This window comes from Pan troglodytes, chromosome 12 (assembly GCF_028858775.2).
Source record: "Pan troglodytes isolate AG18354 chromosome 12, NHGRI_mPanTro3-v2.0_pri, whole genome shotgun sequence".
In the NCBI taxonomy this organism is placed as follows: domain Eukaryota; kingdom Metazoa; phylum Chordata; class Mammalia; order Primates; family Hominidae; genus Pan; species Pan troglodytes.
Window position 1 is genome coordinate 80,785,554 of NC_072410.2, and position 18,855 is coordinate 80,804,408.

Sequence of the window (18,855 nt, forward strand, 5' to 3'; positions counted from 1 at the left end):
GTAAAGTTGAGGAAGGCCAAGTGGGCAGGCCTGACCAGAAACGCTTTCAGGGTATTGTGGCAATCATCTCTCTTCTGCAGCCGAGCTGGAAATTAGAGGCTTTCTTCAGCCCGGAGTGGGAGAAAGGGAATTTTTACTAGAGGGCATGGCCTTCTGAGGCAGGGGAAGAAAGTGTCTTCTGCCAGCTGGGGCAGGGAACGGAGGAGGTGAGTCAGAAAGGCTTGTGGAGAGTGGTATTCCCCACTGGGGGTCACAGGGCCACTTGTAAAATGACGCCTAGATGTTGGTCTACAGCCAAGGTTCTCAACCTTGGCTGCGTATGAGAATCACCTGGGGAGCTTTTACAATCCTGATGTCCAGGCCCCACCTCAGCCAGATTACATCAGAATCTCTGGGGTGGGACCCAGACTGAGGTAGTTGTTAAGGCTCCCCGGGTAATTCCACTGTATATCCCGTCTTGAGACCCATTGATCTAGGACCTTACTAATCAAAGCGTTGTATGAAGACCAGCAGCATCGTATCACCTCGGACTTGTGAGACTTGTTAGACACGTAGAATCTCAGGCCCCACCCCGGCATCTCCAGTTTAAAAATCCCCAGGAGATTTGGACTCTATTAAAGTGTGCGTAGCTGGGGTTTTCAAACTTGACTGCACATTAAAATCATCTGGAGAGCTTTTAAAAATCCCAATGCTCAGGCCACACCTCATACCAATTAAATCCAAATTTCTGAGGGTGGGAGGCAAGCAATTTTTTAACAGGTTTTCAGGTGATTCCAACGTGCATGAGTTCTCAGCCGTGGATACATATTAGAATCACCTGGGGAGCTTTTAAATCTCCCGATGCCCAAACCGTACTCTCATAAATTCTGATTTAATTGGTCTAGGATAGGCGGCAAAACGATTCCTAGGTGATTGTAATATGCAGCTAGTGGAGCCTCCCTTCCAGAATGTTGGTTCAGCTTCACTGAAGGTACAACCAGCTTAAAAACCCTCACTGCAAGTCAGTGGATCCAGTAACAGTTGGAGAAAAAGAATGAGCAGGCCATGGCTAGACTTAGTTTCCAGGGCTTTGATATTTGATCTCCTTACATGTGATAACTACGATTCTTTTTTTTTTTATGAATTCAGATATTTATATGCTCCTCTAGTTTTCTAATAAAGTTCCTTTTGAAAAATTCAACCTCAATGCAGCTGAGTTAAGAGATAAAAGCACTGGCCTACACCTGGGGCCACAGGATCTCAGAGCAGCTAAGGGGTCAGGTGGGATGGAGGCAAGAGAGGTTATGGTGGAGAACTTGGGTGCGCCGGGACCGAGAGGAAGACCCTGACGGATAAGCAAAAGGTGAGCTGATTGCAATTTTCTTGTTCTTTTTACTCTGTGATACTGTCATCATTTCTAACATGACTGTGGAGTCAAGTAGTTGTAGAATTGCTGGATTTAGCAAATAAAAACCCATGGCACCCAGTTAGATTCAAATTTCAGATAAATAATTTTTAGCATAAGTATGACTCATGCAATATTTGAGACGTACTTATTCTAGAAAATTATTTGTTTATCTGAAATTCAGTTTTATCCTGGTATCCTGTATTTTATCTGACAACCCTCTTCCATACACAACCCTAAATTCTCAGTGTTAAAAAATCTGCCCTGTGAGTGGGGCTTTCTCCAGGCCTTGAGCTGGCTCTTGCCGTCTTGGGGTGACGTTATGTCTATGGGTGATTGTTAGAGTCCTGTTCCCAGGTAGAACAGGGAACAGGATTCTAACAGGATTTTTTTTTTTTTGAAATGGAGTCTCGCTCTGTCGCCCAGGCTGGAGTGTACTGTTGTGATCTTGGCTCACTGCAACTTCTGCCCCCTGAGTTCAAGCGATTCTCTTGCCTAAGCCTCCCAAGTAGCTAGGATTACAGGCGCCTGCCACCGCGCCTGACTAATTTTTTGTATTTTTAGTAGAGATGGGGTTTTGCCATGTTGGCCAGGCTGGTCTTGAACTCCTGACCTCAGGTGATCTGCCTGCCTTGGCTTCCCAAAGTGCTGGGATTATAGGTGTGAGCCACCGTGCCCGGCTGAGAACAGGATTCTAATAGCTACCCATGGACTTCACCTGTGTTCTACAGGTGTTGCTCAGGGTCCCCAAACTAGCCCCAGTGTGTGTGCGTGTGTGTGACTCCGTGCCTATGGACAATGTCCTTGAACTTCACTCTGCCGGGCTCACCTGCAGTCCTTGGTGGTGAGGTGGTTTCTGGGAGTTCCTCTAGAATACCCTCCTCTCTTGTTGTTGCTTGCCGAGTTTAGGCTGTATATGCCCAAGAGAAAGGAGGCTGGGCACTACCCTGGGATGGGTAGTTTTTTCAGAGAAGATGAATCATCTGCATACTTTCTTCAGAGGGAATTGGGCTGGAGGCAACGTGTTGAGCTGCTGGTGAATCAGACAAATGTAGAGAAAAGGGGGTGGAAAGGAAAGCACGGTTCACAAGTTGCAACCATTGCATCTCCCTGAAGCGGCTGTTCAGTGTCTGAGCCCGGCTTTCAGCAGAGGCTGCTCCATTGAAATACATTCAGAGTCAAAAGTGCAGTTTCCCGTTCTGTTCAACTCAGAACAGCTCATTCCCTGCTGGCTTGTGAAAGGAAAATATCTTGGGCCCCCAAAATCACTGAGGAAAACTCCAGCTGGAAACTGCTTAGGGCAAACCTGCCTCCCATTCTATTCAAAGTCACTCCTCTGCTCACTGAGATAGATGCATATCTGATTTGCCTACTTTGGAAAGGCTAATCAGAAACTCAAAAGAATGTAACCATTTGTGTATCACCTATCTGTGACCTGGAAGAGTCTTCCAGCCTTTGCTTCAAGTTGTCCCACCTTTCCAGACCAAACCAATGTACTTCTTACATATGTTGATTGCTGTCTCATGTCTCCCTAAAATGTATAAAACCCGGCTGTGCCCTGATCACCTTGGGCACATGTCGTCAGGACTTCTGAGGCTGTGTCACAGGCGCGTCCTCAACCTTGGCAAAATAAACTTTCTAAATTAACTGAGACCTGTCTCAGATTTTCTGGGTTCACAGGCTTCAGAGTGTGAAGGGGCTTGGAGAAAGGGAGGCAGAGAGTGGGGAAGAGCCAGCTGCCAGCAAGAGATGCACAGCTACAGCCAGAGAGAAGTGCAAGATGAGAGAAGGAGGGAGGGAGAGGTCACCACTGCTGGTTACTTAGCTGGGGATGTGCAGCCAGACACAGGATGATCAGGAAGGGTACCCTTGGCTTGTCCCTCCAGCCTGTCCTTCTAAAGGTCTAAGCTGGTACTTGTCTGTCCTGAAGCAGTATGTGAACCAATTAGCCTTAAGCTCAGGAGGGCACGTGAAGGCTGGAAAATGGGCTGGGCCAGGTTCTGGAGCCATGGCCAGTTTTCTCTGGATGTTCTAGAGGGTGAGTGACCCCTTCGTGAGGCTCCTCTGCTGGTCAGGCCCCGCAGGCATGGTGAGGCTTGGGAGAGCTGGCAGGCCTCCCAGGGGAGCTCTCACTTCGAATATCTACTGTTGGAAGTCCTCCCCACTTCCTCCTGACACTACCGTCTTCCCAGAATAATACAGTGCTGCCGTTTAAATGAAGGTCACAGACTTGGTTTTTGTGTTCCTTCTGGGATTCTAGCTCGGGAAATCCAGGGTCTTCTGTCTCCTTCTCTGTTTTCTGTCTTGCCGTGCCTCCTTCCTGATGGTCTTTCCAGAACATCTTCTCCCACAGGCAGCCTAGATGCGATGTGGGAGGGCTCTCCAGAGAACGTCGGTATCTGGTGGTTAATTAAAATGATAAATGGGCCTTTTGCTTCTCTGGCCACTTCATTTAGGTCAGGAAGAGTGAGAGGCTCTGTGGAAGATTGGGAGAGAAGCCAGGTGAAGGGAGGGGCAGCTGCAGGACAGGACAGGCCTCCTCGACTCTTATTTGCAGGGTCCCCTAGTCCAAGAGGGTTGGTTCTCATGCAGATTTTGCTTAGGGCTGGGGCATCTGAGTGAGAGGTGGGTCTCCAGGTGAGGCATCCTGACTGGTAATGGGTCTGGGCCTTGCTGACTCTTTGGGGTTTAGCTTGTAGGTTCTCAGCCAGGGCCCAGACCTCCATGCCTTTTCTCCAGGACCACAATGCTCTTTTCCAGAAGGCTGGGCGGCCTAACTGGTGAAAAAGAGCTGACTTGGGCCTCCAGGCCAGCAATTCACTCTGGAACCTAATCCAGAGTCACAGCCTATTGGCAAAGTCAATGTGCTGTGGACTGTCATACAGACAATGTGTTAGGCCCTGTGAGTCATGGAAGATGGGCTTTGGTGACCCCGGGGTCAGGCTCACTTCCTTATCCCAGCTCTAGGAAAGAACAGCTTGTCCTGTGGGATTCCTCCAGGCCAGCACATATACCGCAGTTGGGGCTGGGCTGGCATGAGCCCCTTTGGCCAGATCTTGGCTGGCTCTCATATGTTTACCTCTAACCAGGCCCAAGCTTGGCCTGAGGGCCCTGAGTCTCTGCCTGATGGAGACATTCATGTGGACAGAGCCAGCACCCAGGAGAGACTGATAGGTGAATCCTGACAGGATTGTGATGTATGCATTACTTCCTGTGAAGCTGAGGGGTCTGAATACCCAACTAGTGTGTGTTTAGGGGGTTGAGAAGTGGGAGCTCAGAGCTGGGGGTGTGGCTGGAATGACTGGGAAAGGAGAGAGGGTCCAGTTCTCGTTAAGTCCCTGCTCTTCATCATCATTTCCTGGCTCCTTTCCTCTTCCCTGGCATTTCTCAAGTTCTGGGGCAAGATCTAAATTGGGCACTTGGATGAGACTTTCCCAGGGAGCTGCCAGCCTTCCAGGTCCAGGGTGGTCACAGGACCCGCTGGCTCCACATCTCCTCCTCTCAGTTTGGCCCTCGCCCTAATCCCTGCTGGTGTCTGATGCCAGTAACTTGCTGCCTGCTGAAGTCCTTTCTCATTGTGCCAGTTCCAGGCGCTATCTGGAGCTGCCGAGGTGGATCTGCGTGTGTGTGTGTGTCTGTGTGTGTGTCTCTACATGTCCTCCTTGGACATTTTACTAAATGTTTATTGGCCCCAAGTGAGGCACAAATTGCACAGTCATTTCCAAACCTGAACTTAGTGGTTGGAGAAAGTGCCGAGCACAATTTATTAAATGTGTGCCATCCTCTCCACTGTTCAGAGCCTAGTGTGTGCTGCCTTTCCTTTGAGAAGTCTTCTCTTGGGACCTCAGCCCTGTTGTCCCCTGCCCTCTCTAGGCTCCTATGGTCCAGAGAGTGTGCTTGCACAGCCCAGCTAGAGCTCTTGTCCCTTTGTGTCATTTTTGAACAGTGATATGGTTTGGCTCTGTCCCCACCCAAATCTCATCTTGAATTGTAGCTCCCATTATCCCCACATGTTATGGGAGGGACCCGGTGGGAGGTAATTAAATAATGGGGGTGGTTACCCCCATGCTGTTCTCAGGATAATGAGTTCTCACGAGATCTGATGGTTTTATAAGGGGGTTTTCCCCCTTTGCTTCGCACTTCTCCTTCCTGCCGCTGTGTGAAGGAGGACATGTTTGCTTCCTCTTCTGCCATGTTTGTAAGTTTCCTGAGGCCTCCCAGCCCGGTGGAACTGTGACTCAATTAGACTTCTTCCTTTATAAATTACCCAGTCTTGGGCAGTTCTTTATAACAGGATGAGAACAGACTAATACAGTTAGTCTCTTACCTTCCAGAGTGCAAGAACCAAGTCTTGTGAGTTGGCCTGACCCAGGTTCAAACTGCTTCTCACTTACAAGCTGATGACTTTGAGCTAGTTAATTTCTTTGAGACTCAGTTTCCTCATCTGTACAAGGGGGATAATAATGCTTTCCTCTCCAGATCATTGTGAGGATTTACGAGCTTATGCAAACTAAGCCCGTGGCACAGTGCCTAGCGTAGGGCAGGCACTTAATAAATCTGAGTTCCTGTTCTCTGCTCTTCTCTCCTCATGGTTGTTGGAACAGAGCTGGGCTTGTGGTCGGCACCCAGAAAAGTAGTGGTGACTGATTAATGATTATGGAGCCTGCAATTATTGGGATGAAGTCCCTAAACAGGGAAACAGCTCTAAGCAAACCCATTAATTAGGGGCCTGTTTGCAGTTCTTTTGTGCTGGCTTGTCATGTGTTAGTTCAAGGAGGGCTTTGTACCCTCAGCCTCTATCCACCCAGAGGTCATTCTGGGAAAATAATGACCAAGGAGAGGCTCAGGCCTGAGGTGTGCAATTGCCACCTACTTGTGACCTTCATGCCCATCCTCCCCTCCCCACTCCACTACTGGTGCAATAAACAAGTTAACAGGTGACAAAAACAGCCCTCATAAAGAAGGCCACTGGCTTTAGGATAGCATTAAGCCTGAGCTAATGGACTTTTTGCTAGGAACCAGGGACTTCCTGAGGCATAGGAGGACTCCTGACTTGGAGCGACCTCTCAGGCCAGGAGAGGCCAACCCAGGCTAGCTACTTTTTATTTTTTACTTCCAAGTATATTTAAAAAAAGAAGAATTGCCAAAATAGAGTGTTACATTACAAAATCGTGTTATAACTTACATGTTTATATTTATCAAGTTAACAAGTTTAAACCTCAAATGCAATATGAATGTTATTTCACAATAATTTCAAGGCTTTAAAAAATATTGTTGTGTACTGCAAGCAGGTGGTAAGATAAACTAATGGGATATAAGTCTAAAGGACCCTTCTGTCCTGGGTTACCCCTCACCCCACTCTATGGGGATGGTCCCACGGGGCAGCTTACAGCCCAGGGCTCTGGCCTCTGCCAGCCTCAGTGGTCGGTGGTCATCTCAGAGTTGGGTGGGGGCCCTGGTGACAGAGACCTGGAGATGATTCATCTCATGGGGAAATTTAGACCCATTCACAAGCCATAATATGCCTGTAAACAAGAGGTGGGTCTGGCTTTCTTCAAACGTTGTATGGCTCTTGGCTGGTGAGCATTTATGCTGAGCCCAGCTCCAGTGGCCTGCATGCAGTGGGTGCTGAGTAAATACTCAAGTCACCAGCTGCAGGCACAGTCTACAGTTCTTATTCACTTATTTGATGACTACTGCTTTCCCTATTAGATGGAATTATGCCTGACTTTTCCCTTCTGTATCCTAAGCATATAATAAGTGTTCCATGTATATATTGAAAGAAATGAAATCAAATTTTCTCTAAGAAGCACCCTGAATCAACCCTTTTCTCCTGGGCTTCTCTTCTCCATTTCAGAGCATAACATTGTGTTGTGATTATATTTATTCCCTTGACTTTGTCCTGCACAGGCTCTGAGCATCTATTTGGTATCCCAAGTACCCAGCATAGTGACTTGCACAAAGCAGGCATTGATCAAAATATCTGCAACTTAACTGAATGAGTGTGAGTTTGGCATGTCCAGGCCAATGGAGACAACCTCCCTTCTAACCCCAGGCCCAGCATGCTTGGAAGCTGTGTTTCTTGATGAGTATTTTCCTGTTTTCTAAATCTCTGTCCCTAGAAGCCCATGTTCTCCTCTTCCAGTGTTGGGGCACATCTGGTTATTGGTACACGTTGCTTAGTTAGAAACTCTTAAAACAGCATGAAATTGTTAGCACGTTGCTCAGGCCTGCCAAGCTGTTCTTGAGACTTGAGCTTTGGTAGGTTTGGTTTTCTGTTTGTTTTCTGTTTCCATGCAGTTTAGAAAATTGGTCTGTGACAACCTTGGAGGAAATAAGCCTGCCTTGAACTCCACCAAGGGGGAGCAAGCCTGAGATGGCGGGTGGCGGAGGAGGGAGATAAGCTCAGCGGGGAGAGGCTCTGAGATTCCCTGCCTGCATTCCTTTCCTTGTATTCTGGATTGGTCTCTCAGGCTAATTTGATGTGTGGGGAGAAGGGGTGCCCAAAGGAGGAGGGGTGGAACTGGGGAGAGGCTTGTCTCTGCATGGCTCCTCTCAGGAAGACCGGCAAGACCAGTACAGCACCTTTCGGTTCTAGAGGACAGAGACATGCTCTCTCCAAATAAATGTCTGGGGATGGAGACTGTGAAGGAAGATGTCCCTTCCTCATGCATGTGATTCCTCTGTTATCTTTTGGGTATGGGCAGTGCCAGAAGTGTCCCATGTGGCTCCAACACACCATCTCTTCTCCCTACTTTTGGCAGCACTTGTCTCTTGGCAGATTTTTCTTTCTGGAAATAATTTCATATGGGGAAAAGGCTGGGCTGACCTATTTCACTTTGGGTGGTAGTTGCTATCCTTGAGGGTAGGCAGAGCCAGCTACCGCTGCTTCTGGATGGTGAGACAGGGCATGAGGAAGGGTGGGTTGAAGAGGTCTCTAGAACCCCCAGGCAGAACTTGGTTTGACTCCTGGCAGTGGAGATGGGACTCAGGAATTGTTCTTTGGTCGAAATGTCAACAGCAGCATCACCTCTAACCCTTCCCCAGGCACCATGCCTTGTCTTTGGTGCTGCCTGTTCCATCTTTGATGGCTATTTAAAAATCTTTTCTTTCACCCTTTTCCACAAAAGGGCTGCCTCCATTTCAGCCTTGAATTTCTCCTCAGAGAGTGGTTCTCAGCTGTGCTGCTGGGTTCTGTGTCTTTATGAGTGAGTCTGAGATTTCTACCTTGCCACCCAACCCCCTGCATCTAATGAATCTCAAAGCACACCCTTGAGAACCCCAAGGATGGGCATTCTGCCTCCTTATCGCCCTGGGGCACTGAGGTAATTACATCACTAGGTGTGTCAATTCTCTAAGGGAACCCTTGTTTATTTGGTATCTACAATGTGCCAGACACTGAGCACATGATTTAGATGGAATGACTTGCTGAAATCATGGAGGCAGTAAGTGATATCCACATGCATGTCTGTCTGATAGCCAAGCCCTTCCTCATTCCTCGTACCAGGGGTTCATGAACTCAGAGGATTAGAGTGCTTTGATTCTCAGTCTTTGTCATCTTGCCTGCAGCCCAGTACTTCTAGGCTCGCTTTCTTGGTGGTTCATACCCCAACTCTAAGCCTGTAAGAATAATTGGCGTCAAGGTAAAGTTCCCTTTGTCACCAGCCCTTGGTATTAGTTCACTATATTAAAATAGGTCTTTAATTTAAAAAGCAGAGGAGGGAGAGAACTAAACATTGAAAGAGTTTATACATTTCTAATTGTGAATGTTTGGAAAGGCTTAAAGGCATATGATGGCTCCCATTTCAACACAGACACTTCTCAGGAATTCCTGCCAACGTTGTTCCCCATCAGTCCTTAGTCCCTTCTCTGCCTCCTTCTCACCTGGAAACGGTTTGAGGCAAGTGTCCCTCTCATACACATAATCTAGATTGGGATTCTTAACTTGGGATTTATGGATGGGTTTCTGGAGCCTGTGAATTTCTAGAAATTGAAAAATGTAGTTGGATTGTTGCGTGTGCTTTTTTCTGGGGAATGGGTTAACAGATTTTATCACATTCACAAAGAAGCTGGTGACTCGAAAGCACTAGAGGTGAACATGGAACTTCCATGTGAGAAACTTCCTTTAGAGGTAAGTGCTAGGATAAGTTTTGCCTCCTCTAAAGGGACCAGTGTGCTTTTTACTTCTTCTAATGGTGTTCTAATGATACCATTAGAACATTTCTTTTTTTTTCCCATTTTCATTTTATTGGAATTATTTCTACCTGAATCAATTCAGCTTTGTGTAAATGTTATAGGAAGAGAAGATTCATTGAGCAGTTACGTTTTATTACAGAAAAAAAAAAAAAAAGAATTGACTTTCATACCAATTATCGTATTGGCCATAGGACGTTTTCTAGGGGGCTATGATGTAGAGTGACAGAAGGAAAGATGAAACCCGAAGGGCATCTTTACTAGGTGTGAGCTCGAATGTCTTTCTGGGACAAATGTCCATGAGGTCAAGTGATGAGGTCCAAACAACCTGCTTCACTGTCTCTGGCAGGAAAAGATCTTGGGGCAGGAGGAAGCAAGCCCCTTATAGAGTAAAAAGAAGTTGCCATCATTTTGTGGGCTGTTGTGCTGTCGCAGGATATAGTTAATAGGAAAATGCAGACATCAGTGAATTAGAAAACCCCCTTCAGCAGTCCCCCTCTTCTCATGGCCCAAGTGAGGATCAAATGTGACTCATCGTGAAGTGATCCTTGTCTGTCAAGTCCTACAGGCTTCCCTCCATCACTGAGTGACTCAGGACATGAGCTCTCATTGCCATGCAGAGTGGCTCTTGGCTTGGGTGGCAGGGGCCCTGGGAGCAGTTCCCTAGCTCTAGAAACATCTGTGCCACTTGACCTCATGGGCCCCTGTATTTATTTGAATAACTACTGGAGGATAATGTTGATTTAAAAAAAAAAAAAAAAAAAGATGATGTGGTATACTGGAAAGAACATCGGATTTGGGGTCAGTCAACCGTGGTTCAAATCCCAAAGTCTTCCCACCTTTAGTAAAAGACATATTTAACACTTGGGGGTAGCTGGGCATGGTGGCACAAGCCTGTAGTCCCAGCTACTCAGGAAGCTGAGGTGGGAGAATTCCTTGGGCCCAAGAGTTCGAGGCCAGCCTGGGCAACCCAGTGAGACTTCATCTGTTAAAAAAAGACAAAAACAAAAAACACTGTGGGAGAGGGAGGAGATGTTTGCTGGGCCCCTGAGTTAGGTCCATTTCCTCTCTGTTTCCCATCCCTTCTAGAAACTTGTTTATTTTCCCTTGTTGCATCTGTGGCAAGATATAGGTCTCGTGGAAAGGGGACAGTGAGATCATTGGCCTGTTTTGTCCTAATCTAGGCCTGAGGCCTGTCTGTCCTGGGTTCATACTTGGTCGAGCCCAGCTCACCGAGATAAGAGTGTGGGGACAAAGGCCCAGCTAGAATAAAGTTTTTCTTTGCCTAGCACTGGTGATTTTTAGGGAACCTCCTTAGAAGACAGGTAATGTTTGATCACTTGTCTTTTTCTCTATCTTGCTAATGCAGTTGTGATGGCTGGTACTCTAGCATCCATCTTAGAACAGGAGGATGAGGTACATACATTAGACAGAGTGATGAGCTGGATCCAGAGGATTGAGAAACTGCCATATAGCCCTAGATCATCAGCTTCTAGCATTATTTTAATTCAGAAAGAAAGAAACTTCTGTCTTATTTAAGTCGCTGTTAGGCTTTTCTGTCACATGGGATCCAACCCTAATTAATCCAGTGGTCACACTTTTGGGTTCTAAAGTCAAATTACCTAGGTTGCAGTTTCAACTCTGTCATTCTATGGGCTTCAATTTGGGAAAATTTCATAACCCCTATAAATCTCCAGTTTTTTTTTTTCTGTGAAATGGGGGTTATCATTGTGTTTATAGGCATGGTATAATGAATGGTACATGTTCAGCACTCACTAAGTATTTACTGTTATGTTGTTGTTACTGTTATTGTTGTCATCATCCTGGGGCATTTTATAACCTTGGAGAACTTTTTGAGGGTAGCTATAAGGAGGGTAGGAGTCATGTGTTTAGGATCCTGGGGGTCTATCCCTCAATCTTTTTCCATAAGAGAAACAACTCATACGTTCAGAGAAGGCACTTTCTCTCCCTTCCACATCTAAAGTGCAGCTAATGATATTTGTGCCTTGTTGGGAAAATTAAATGAGAAAATATATGCGAAGCAGCCCATACAATGCACAAAGCATACATTCCACAAATGTTAGTTCTTATCTCTTCATCTTTTGATACTTCTTTTCACATTGTGGAGATAAATGTGGGGACCCCCTTGCCTTGCATTTTACACTGTACTCCTAGGCTGGGTAAATTGCAAGTTAACTCTGGCAGCTTGGTGGCTGCAGGTGAACGCAGCTGGTGAAGGGCCACTGGCCTACCCTGGGCAGAGTTGTGCAACCCAACGTTGAAGACTTGGGCCTGCAGGCTCCATGGCCTTGAGTGGCAGGGGGTGTCTCAGTGACAAGGGTAGAGGGCAGAGGTTTGGGGGGTGGAGGGAAGTTGGGCAAGGTCTAACAGTGGTGTTGGGGGCCTTAGAGGAGATGGGGTGGGGATGAGGGCTGTCCTCTGCCCTCTTCAAGAGATAACTGCCTTTTTCTTGTGTGGCAGGTCCAACTTTGCAATTTACCAGGTGAGTGGCCACAGGAAAAGTAGTAATCGCTGTGAAGACAATAATACTTATCTTAAAGAGCTGTTTTTGAGGCTCATATCAGACGAGATACTTTATAGAAAGGATGTATGGCACATAGCATAGGCCCCTTTCTCCAACACCATCCTCCATCTATACCAACAAATCCTTGCCTCTAATGAGTTTGCCACACTGGCGTGTGCTCTTGGGGGCCCCTGAATGCCACCTGCAGGTGTCTGAGGCAAGTGCCTTCAAGGAGCCTTGTGAGACTGGATGGTTTCATGTAGGGTGAGCACAGGCTGTTGTAGAAAGTTCTATCCACATGGTTAGAGCTCTGTATAAAAGCAACCGGATGCAAAGACCGAGGCATGGTAGGCATGGGGCCTGGGAGTCCTCTATCAGCAGGCTGCTCTTCAAGCCTGTCCTCTCCCTGTGACATCTAGATGCTTCCCACTGGCCATCGTCCTTCCAGCACAGCAGGGGAGATGGAGCAGAGGCCAGCTCTCTACTCCCTCCTCCACCACCTCTTTACCAAACACAAAATCCTTTTGGATTGGTATCCCTTTCCTTTAAAAACTTTTTAATTGAAAAAGAAATTTAACTTATAGAAAGATACAGAAAAAACAGTAGTATCTCACTGCTAGGTGTAAAGAAATGTTAACATTTTGCTTTGATTGTCTGCCTTAGATTATGTTTTCCAATGAAACCACTATTAATAATGCTGAAATCTTCATTGAACTGCTTTCCAAGCCTGACTGGAGGCAACCTCTGTCATGATTTTGACGTGTATCCCTTCAGTCCATGATTTTTACATTCACCCTATGACTATGTATCCATGTCGAGATTTTGTATTTCTTCCCTTGACTCTTCCACTGTGGAAGTTATACATGGTATTTCTATTGTTTTTGTAGTTTCTCTAGCATTTTTAATAGCCATACTTCATATTTTTCGAACAAATTTTAAATTAATTGATATTTCTATTCTCTTCCTAAACGAGATATAGAATTTAGAATGCTTTGACTTTTGCTTCTATCTTTCATGTTACCACAGTCTAATATTTAGTTCTACCATGGTTTTACCCACTGTTTATCATTATTTTCTAGAATCTGTACCTGTTTAGATTTAACAAAGTATTTATACTTTTCTTTGTACACAATTGCATCTTGCATTCCTGTCTCTATCTTCTTTTTTCTGAAGTAATCCTTTAGTTGTTATTTCAGTGAAGATCTGTGTTTAGTTAACTCTTAATCTTTTTCTGAAATGATCTTTCCTTTGTCTGCGGTCTCAGCTGTGGGCCAGCTGAAGATAGAACAACAGATTGACTTCTTCCTTCGCTAGCACTTTTAAGATATTATTCCATCATCTTTTAGCAGCTCTTGATGCCAATAAAAAGGCTACTTCAATCTGATATTTCTTTGAAGATAACCTGTCTTTACTCTCTAGTATCTTTAAAACTATTATTATTTTTTATTTATTTTGTTTTGTCTTTTGTTTATTTATTTTTTTGAGATGGAGTTTTGCACTTGTTGCCCAGGCTGGAGTGCAGTAACACGATCTCGACTCACTGCAACCTCCGCCTCCTGGGTTAAAGCAGTTCTCCTGCCTCAGCCTCCCGGGTTAAAGTGATTCTCCTGCCTCTGTCTCCTGGGTTAAAGTGATTCTCCTCCCTCAGCCTCTGGAGTAGCTGGGATTACAGGCATCCGCCACTACGCCTGGCTAATTTTTTGTATTTTTAGTAGTGATGGGGTTTCATCATGTTGGCTAGGCTGGTCTCGAACTCCTGCTGACTTCAGGTGATCCACCTGCCTTGGCCTCCCAAAGTGCAAAGATTACAGGTGTGAGCCACCATGCCTAGCCTAAAACTATTATCTTTTTCCTTGATGTTTTGTGGTTTCACATTCATGTGTCTAAATGTGTGTTTGTTTTTACTTATTCCATATGCTTTTTCAACTCAAGGCCCATCAGCTTTTCTCAAATCTGGAAAATTCTTAGCCATCTTCTCTTCAAATATTTCCTCTCACCCTTATTCTCCTTTGTCTCTCTGTAACACTTATTGACAGATACAGCGCTATTAAAACATGTTCTTTGCCAGAAGCGGTGGCTCACGCCTGTAATCCCAGCACTTTGGGAAGCCGAGGCGGGTGGATAGCCTGAGGTCAGGAGTTCGAGACCAGCCTGGCCAACATGGTGAAACCCCCATCTCTACTAATAATACAAAAATTAACTGGGTGTGGTGACAGGCACCTGTAATCCCAGCTACTCGAGGCTGTGGCAGGAGAATCGCTTGAACCCGGGAGGTGGAGGTTGTAGTGAGCTGAGAGTGTGCCACTGCCCTCCAGCCTGGGGGACAAGAGTGAGACTTCATCTCAAAAAAAATAGTTCATGTTTTTCAATTTCTCATTAAAAAAGTCTTTACTATCTTTTTGCTGTGTTCTAGATGATTTTCTCAGATCTGTTTTTCAAGTCACCATTTTTCTCCACTTCTGTATCATTAGGCTATTTAAACAGCCTGTTGAGGATTTTAAAAAATTGGATAATCATGTTTTTTATTTTTACAACTTGATTTTACTTCTTTTGCAAACCAGCTTTTCTTATAATGTTCTGTGCTTGCAATATAGATTATGGTCTTCTAATTTTAGAACATTTTAGACATACTGATTTTAAGTTCCTTTTCAGAATTCTCAATTATTGGCAATTCCTTAGGAATGAATTCTCCCATTTGTAACATTTGCTGACATTAGCAGTATCATGTCCTTATGTGCTTTGTAACTTCTGTCTCATCCTCAGTGGGAATTATCTTATGTGGAGTCCTGTATATTCTCCAGGACATGAGGCCTCCCTCTGCTGTAGATTCTGCATTATAAAAGTCTCTTTTCTAGACCATCTTAAAAAAGAGTTGGGATCTCATTATGATGCCCAGGCTAGCCTCAAACTCCTGGGCTTAAGTGATCCTCCTGTCTCAGTCTCCCAAGTAGCTGGGACTACAGGTGCATATTACTGTGCCGTAGACCAATTTTTCTTTAGATTTAGGCTGTGGGCTTCTATTCCTGGTAAAAAGCATGAGAATTTGGGTTTTATACTAGCATATGCAAACTAGGTCCTCTAATTTATTTCATTAACTCTCTTTTTCTCCCCCCTACCCACACCTTGGGGTGCTTCTCTGCTATAACTTTGAGTATGGAAAGAGTTTTTCTAATGGCATCATTCTTTCCAAAATTTCTGCGTAGATCCAGTTCTCTGTGATGAATAGGAACTGTGGCTTTGACTTGTGTTTCTATATGATATTAAAGCCCCTCTAAAGCAGTGCTTCTTAAACTTCAATGTGCATGTGAATCACCTGGGGAACTTATTAAAATGAAGGTTCTGATTCATTAAGTCTGGGATGGGGCCTGAGATTCTGCCTTTTTAACAAACTCCCAGGAGATCCCAATACTGCCGATGCAGGGACTGTGCTTGGAGTAGCAGAGTCCTCAAGCATATCTCTGGCCAGGTACTCCTGGGCTTCCATTGGCTCTACCTTCCACTCTGTTCTACATGTTACCTTTGTTTTTGACAACTGAAAGGTTTCCTTTTTTGAGGGTCCCTTCAACCTGAGACTCTGAATCCTAGATTCTTTCCAGTTCTAGTAAAACCCCAGTTACCTGGTATTTTAGGATGAAGTATGGCTGTGTGAGATACAGAAAAGCCCCAAATGACAGAGGCTTAAACAAGGTGTCACATAAAAGCATTCATAGTTAGGAACTCTAGGGCTGTGTGGTTTGTCCACAATGGCCAAGGACCTAGGCTTCTTGCATTTTGCTGCTCTGTCATCCATGGTGAGCTACCTCATGGTTTAATGTGACTACAAGAGCTCCAGCCATCATATTCACCTTCCAACCAGCAGAAAGGACAGATTAAGAAAGGCAAACCTTAGAGGACACTTGCTGGAAGTTACAAATACCAGCCCCACTTCATTTCATTGCTAAAACTTAGTCACATGTTCACTCCTGATTGCAAAAGAGTCTGGGAAATGCAATATTTATTCTGGGTAGTCAGATGCTGAAAACTAGGGCTGCTTTTGCTAAGAAAGAGGGGAATTGGTAAGCAATAGTCTCTGCCATAACCAGAATGCAGTTTTCTAGAAACTTAAGGCATCTGCCTTAGCCATGGATCCAGAAGAGGATGGGTTGGTGGGAGCGGGAACAGATAGCCTCTTCATCTGCAAAGTGGCAGCCATGGAGCTCTAGCAACCAGCAACCAAGAAACACAGAGGACCACAAAAAAAAAGATAAATGCTCTGAGAGGACAGTATCCCCTCTGTACTAGTCCGTTTTCACACTGCTGTAAAGAACGTCCCTGAGACTGGGTAATTTATAAAGGAAAGAGGTTTAATTGACTCATAGTTCCACATGGCTTGGGAGGCCTCAGGAATCTTACAATCATGGCAGAAGGGCAAGCAGACAATTTCTTCACAAGGTGGCAGGAGAGAGAAGAGCAGGGGAAACCGCCACTTATAAAACCATCAGATCTCGTGAGAACTCACAAGAACAGCATGGAGAAAACTGCCCCCATGATCCAGTCACCTCCCACCAGGTCCCTCCCTTGACATGTGAGAATTACAATTCGAGGTGAGATTTGGGTGAGGACACAGGGCCAAACCATGTCACCTCTGAGTAGTTTATTCCTTGAACAGAAGGAAAGCAGAATCGTGACTATATAGTGATAACTACAAAACCCTAGTGTTTTTCTTCAAGGTCTTGAGAAATTTTCCAGAAATAACCAGGCAAATTTCTCAAGACCAGGCAACAAAAGAGAAAAGAGAATTGGAGAGCCCCAAAGAGTGAGAGCGGTGGAAAGAGGGCTGGCAGCAGACGTTCTGTGAGATGAGAGCAAAAGCAGTCTGGGTGAGTAGCAAAGCTGCCGAAGACAGCTTTTCTGATATTTTTCGGATATTTCTCCTGGGGTATGTGCCCAGGACAGGGTAGAGGTGAGTGGAGGAGAATGGGGGTGGGAGCAAGAGAGTAGACCCACCAGTCACAGTGTCACATTTCAGGACCTCTAAGACCTCAGTACCAGGTTGAAGGGGAACTGGCCAGGACAAGTCAGGGGTCTCAGGGTTGGGGAGAGAAGGCCAATTTTGGCATAGAGATACTTACGTCAGCTTCAATGGTTAGGGCCCAACACAAAGATAGTGGTTTGTTGTGAACATCCCTAGTCTCCAAGTAAACGTTACACTTAGTAATATTACATAATGCATATTAGCAACTCAGAGAAGTCCTATAGTAAATAACCAAACAATGACTGGTTTTTCCCTAGAGATTTAAAATTATTTTTGATTATGGAATGCCCCTTTCATGGGACACCAATTAACTACCTTTTATCCCAGTGTTCCTCAGAGCACCCTCTAGAAAACCATGCCACAGATAGGTAAGCCAGTTGCCCAGAATAAACGCTACTATTTTTAGTACTAAATTCAGATGGAATTACCCCTGAGGGTACTGAAAACACTGTGATAGCACTGTGATATGGCCCCACATATAATGATGCTTTTCGTGGGACTGTTTCTTGTGATGACATTTTAAAAAATGCTGATTGCCTCACACCAAAAACAGTTCAGCAACAGTAATTCTTCTGGGGCCGATATGATGTACTCCAGATATCCGTGTTTCCCTTGCTCTGGTGGGATCCAGGGACGGTGTTAGAAAATCTGGAAGAACAGATGAACTGCTTGTCCTTCAAGTGGTCTTCTCTGAAATAGTGTTATTTTTAAGCAGGGCTTTTACATAAATATTTAGTAGTGGGGCATACAACTGTACTCTCTAGATGAACTCGAAGGATGGTGTTCTTTGTTGCCATTTGAATACCACATCAATCAGTTGTGCCTATGACAATCAAGCTGGGGTGAGGTTGATACGCCTTTTGGAGCTGAGCCCTCCATCACTGTCCACCAGCAAGACAAGGATTCTCTTCTGAAGTTGCTTTGGTCCACTCCAGTGTGTAAATGAATGAGCAAATCAGGCCCCCAAAGTCTACCTCATTTAACATGGCTGAAGTAGTGCCCATGCCTCAGAATATTTAAGATTGGCATAATTAGACCCTTGCCACAGCCAAATAAATTCTTGGCAAAGCACCCAAGAAGGCCTGGCTTTGGGCAGTGCTACTGTCAGGACCCCGTCCAAGACAAACTCCATGTTAGCGCCAAGTAACTGAATGAAGTAACTTGTATTGGGTCATTATTTATAAATCAGTTAAAATGTGGAGCCTATCAGAGAGAACATATTTAGTTTTAGGACAGATCTATGGGCTTTCCTTCTGAAAATAATTGGCTAACATGGCAAATTTATTTTCAGATCAGTTCTAATTTAAGATAATAAGACGTCATCTCTCTATACAAGAATGTCTGTCTTTTTGCTTTGCAGGGGAGGTCGGGATTGGCATCCAGGATGTCCAAAACATCATTAGGAGACAACCTAGAAAGAAATGATTCCAGAACACATCCCTGTAATATGTGTCTGGACATATTTTATAGTTAGAAGCCAAATGCTGCTGACATGAATGATCATTGCTATTTTTCAGAACTGGTTCTGGCCAGACATTAATGGTCCAAGTTCTAAGTAGCGGCCTGAGTCAGGGTTCACTTCAGGTCAACAACTGTTGCACATCATCCAATATGCTCTTAGAGTTGAGTGTAATAGTAGTCCGAGGTGGGATAGCTGCATCTGAAGCTTGCATGCTCCTTGACGGGTAAGAATTTGACACTCTGCTGCAAAATGGATTTGATTTGGTAACAGTGCAAACC

General features: G+C 45.1%; 1 long non-coding RNA gene across 1 annotated transcript in view; it reads left to right on the plus strand.

Annotated features, from left to right (window-relative positions):
* Nucleotides 1-405: 405 nt before the first annotated feature.
* LOC107973442 (uncharacterized) overlaps nt 406-18,855 on the plus strand; it is a 1,262,479-nt gene continuing 1,244,029 nt past the window's right edge. The window contains exon 1 of the long non-coding RNA XR_010149143.1: nt 406-1,342. This is a non-coding gene — a long non-coding RNA (uncharacterized LOC107973442). The remainder of the gene's footprint in view (nt 1,343-18,855) is intronic.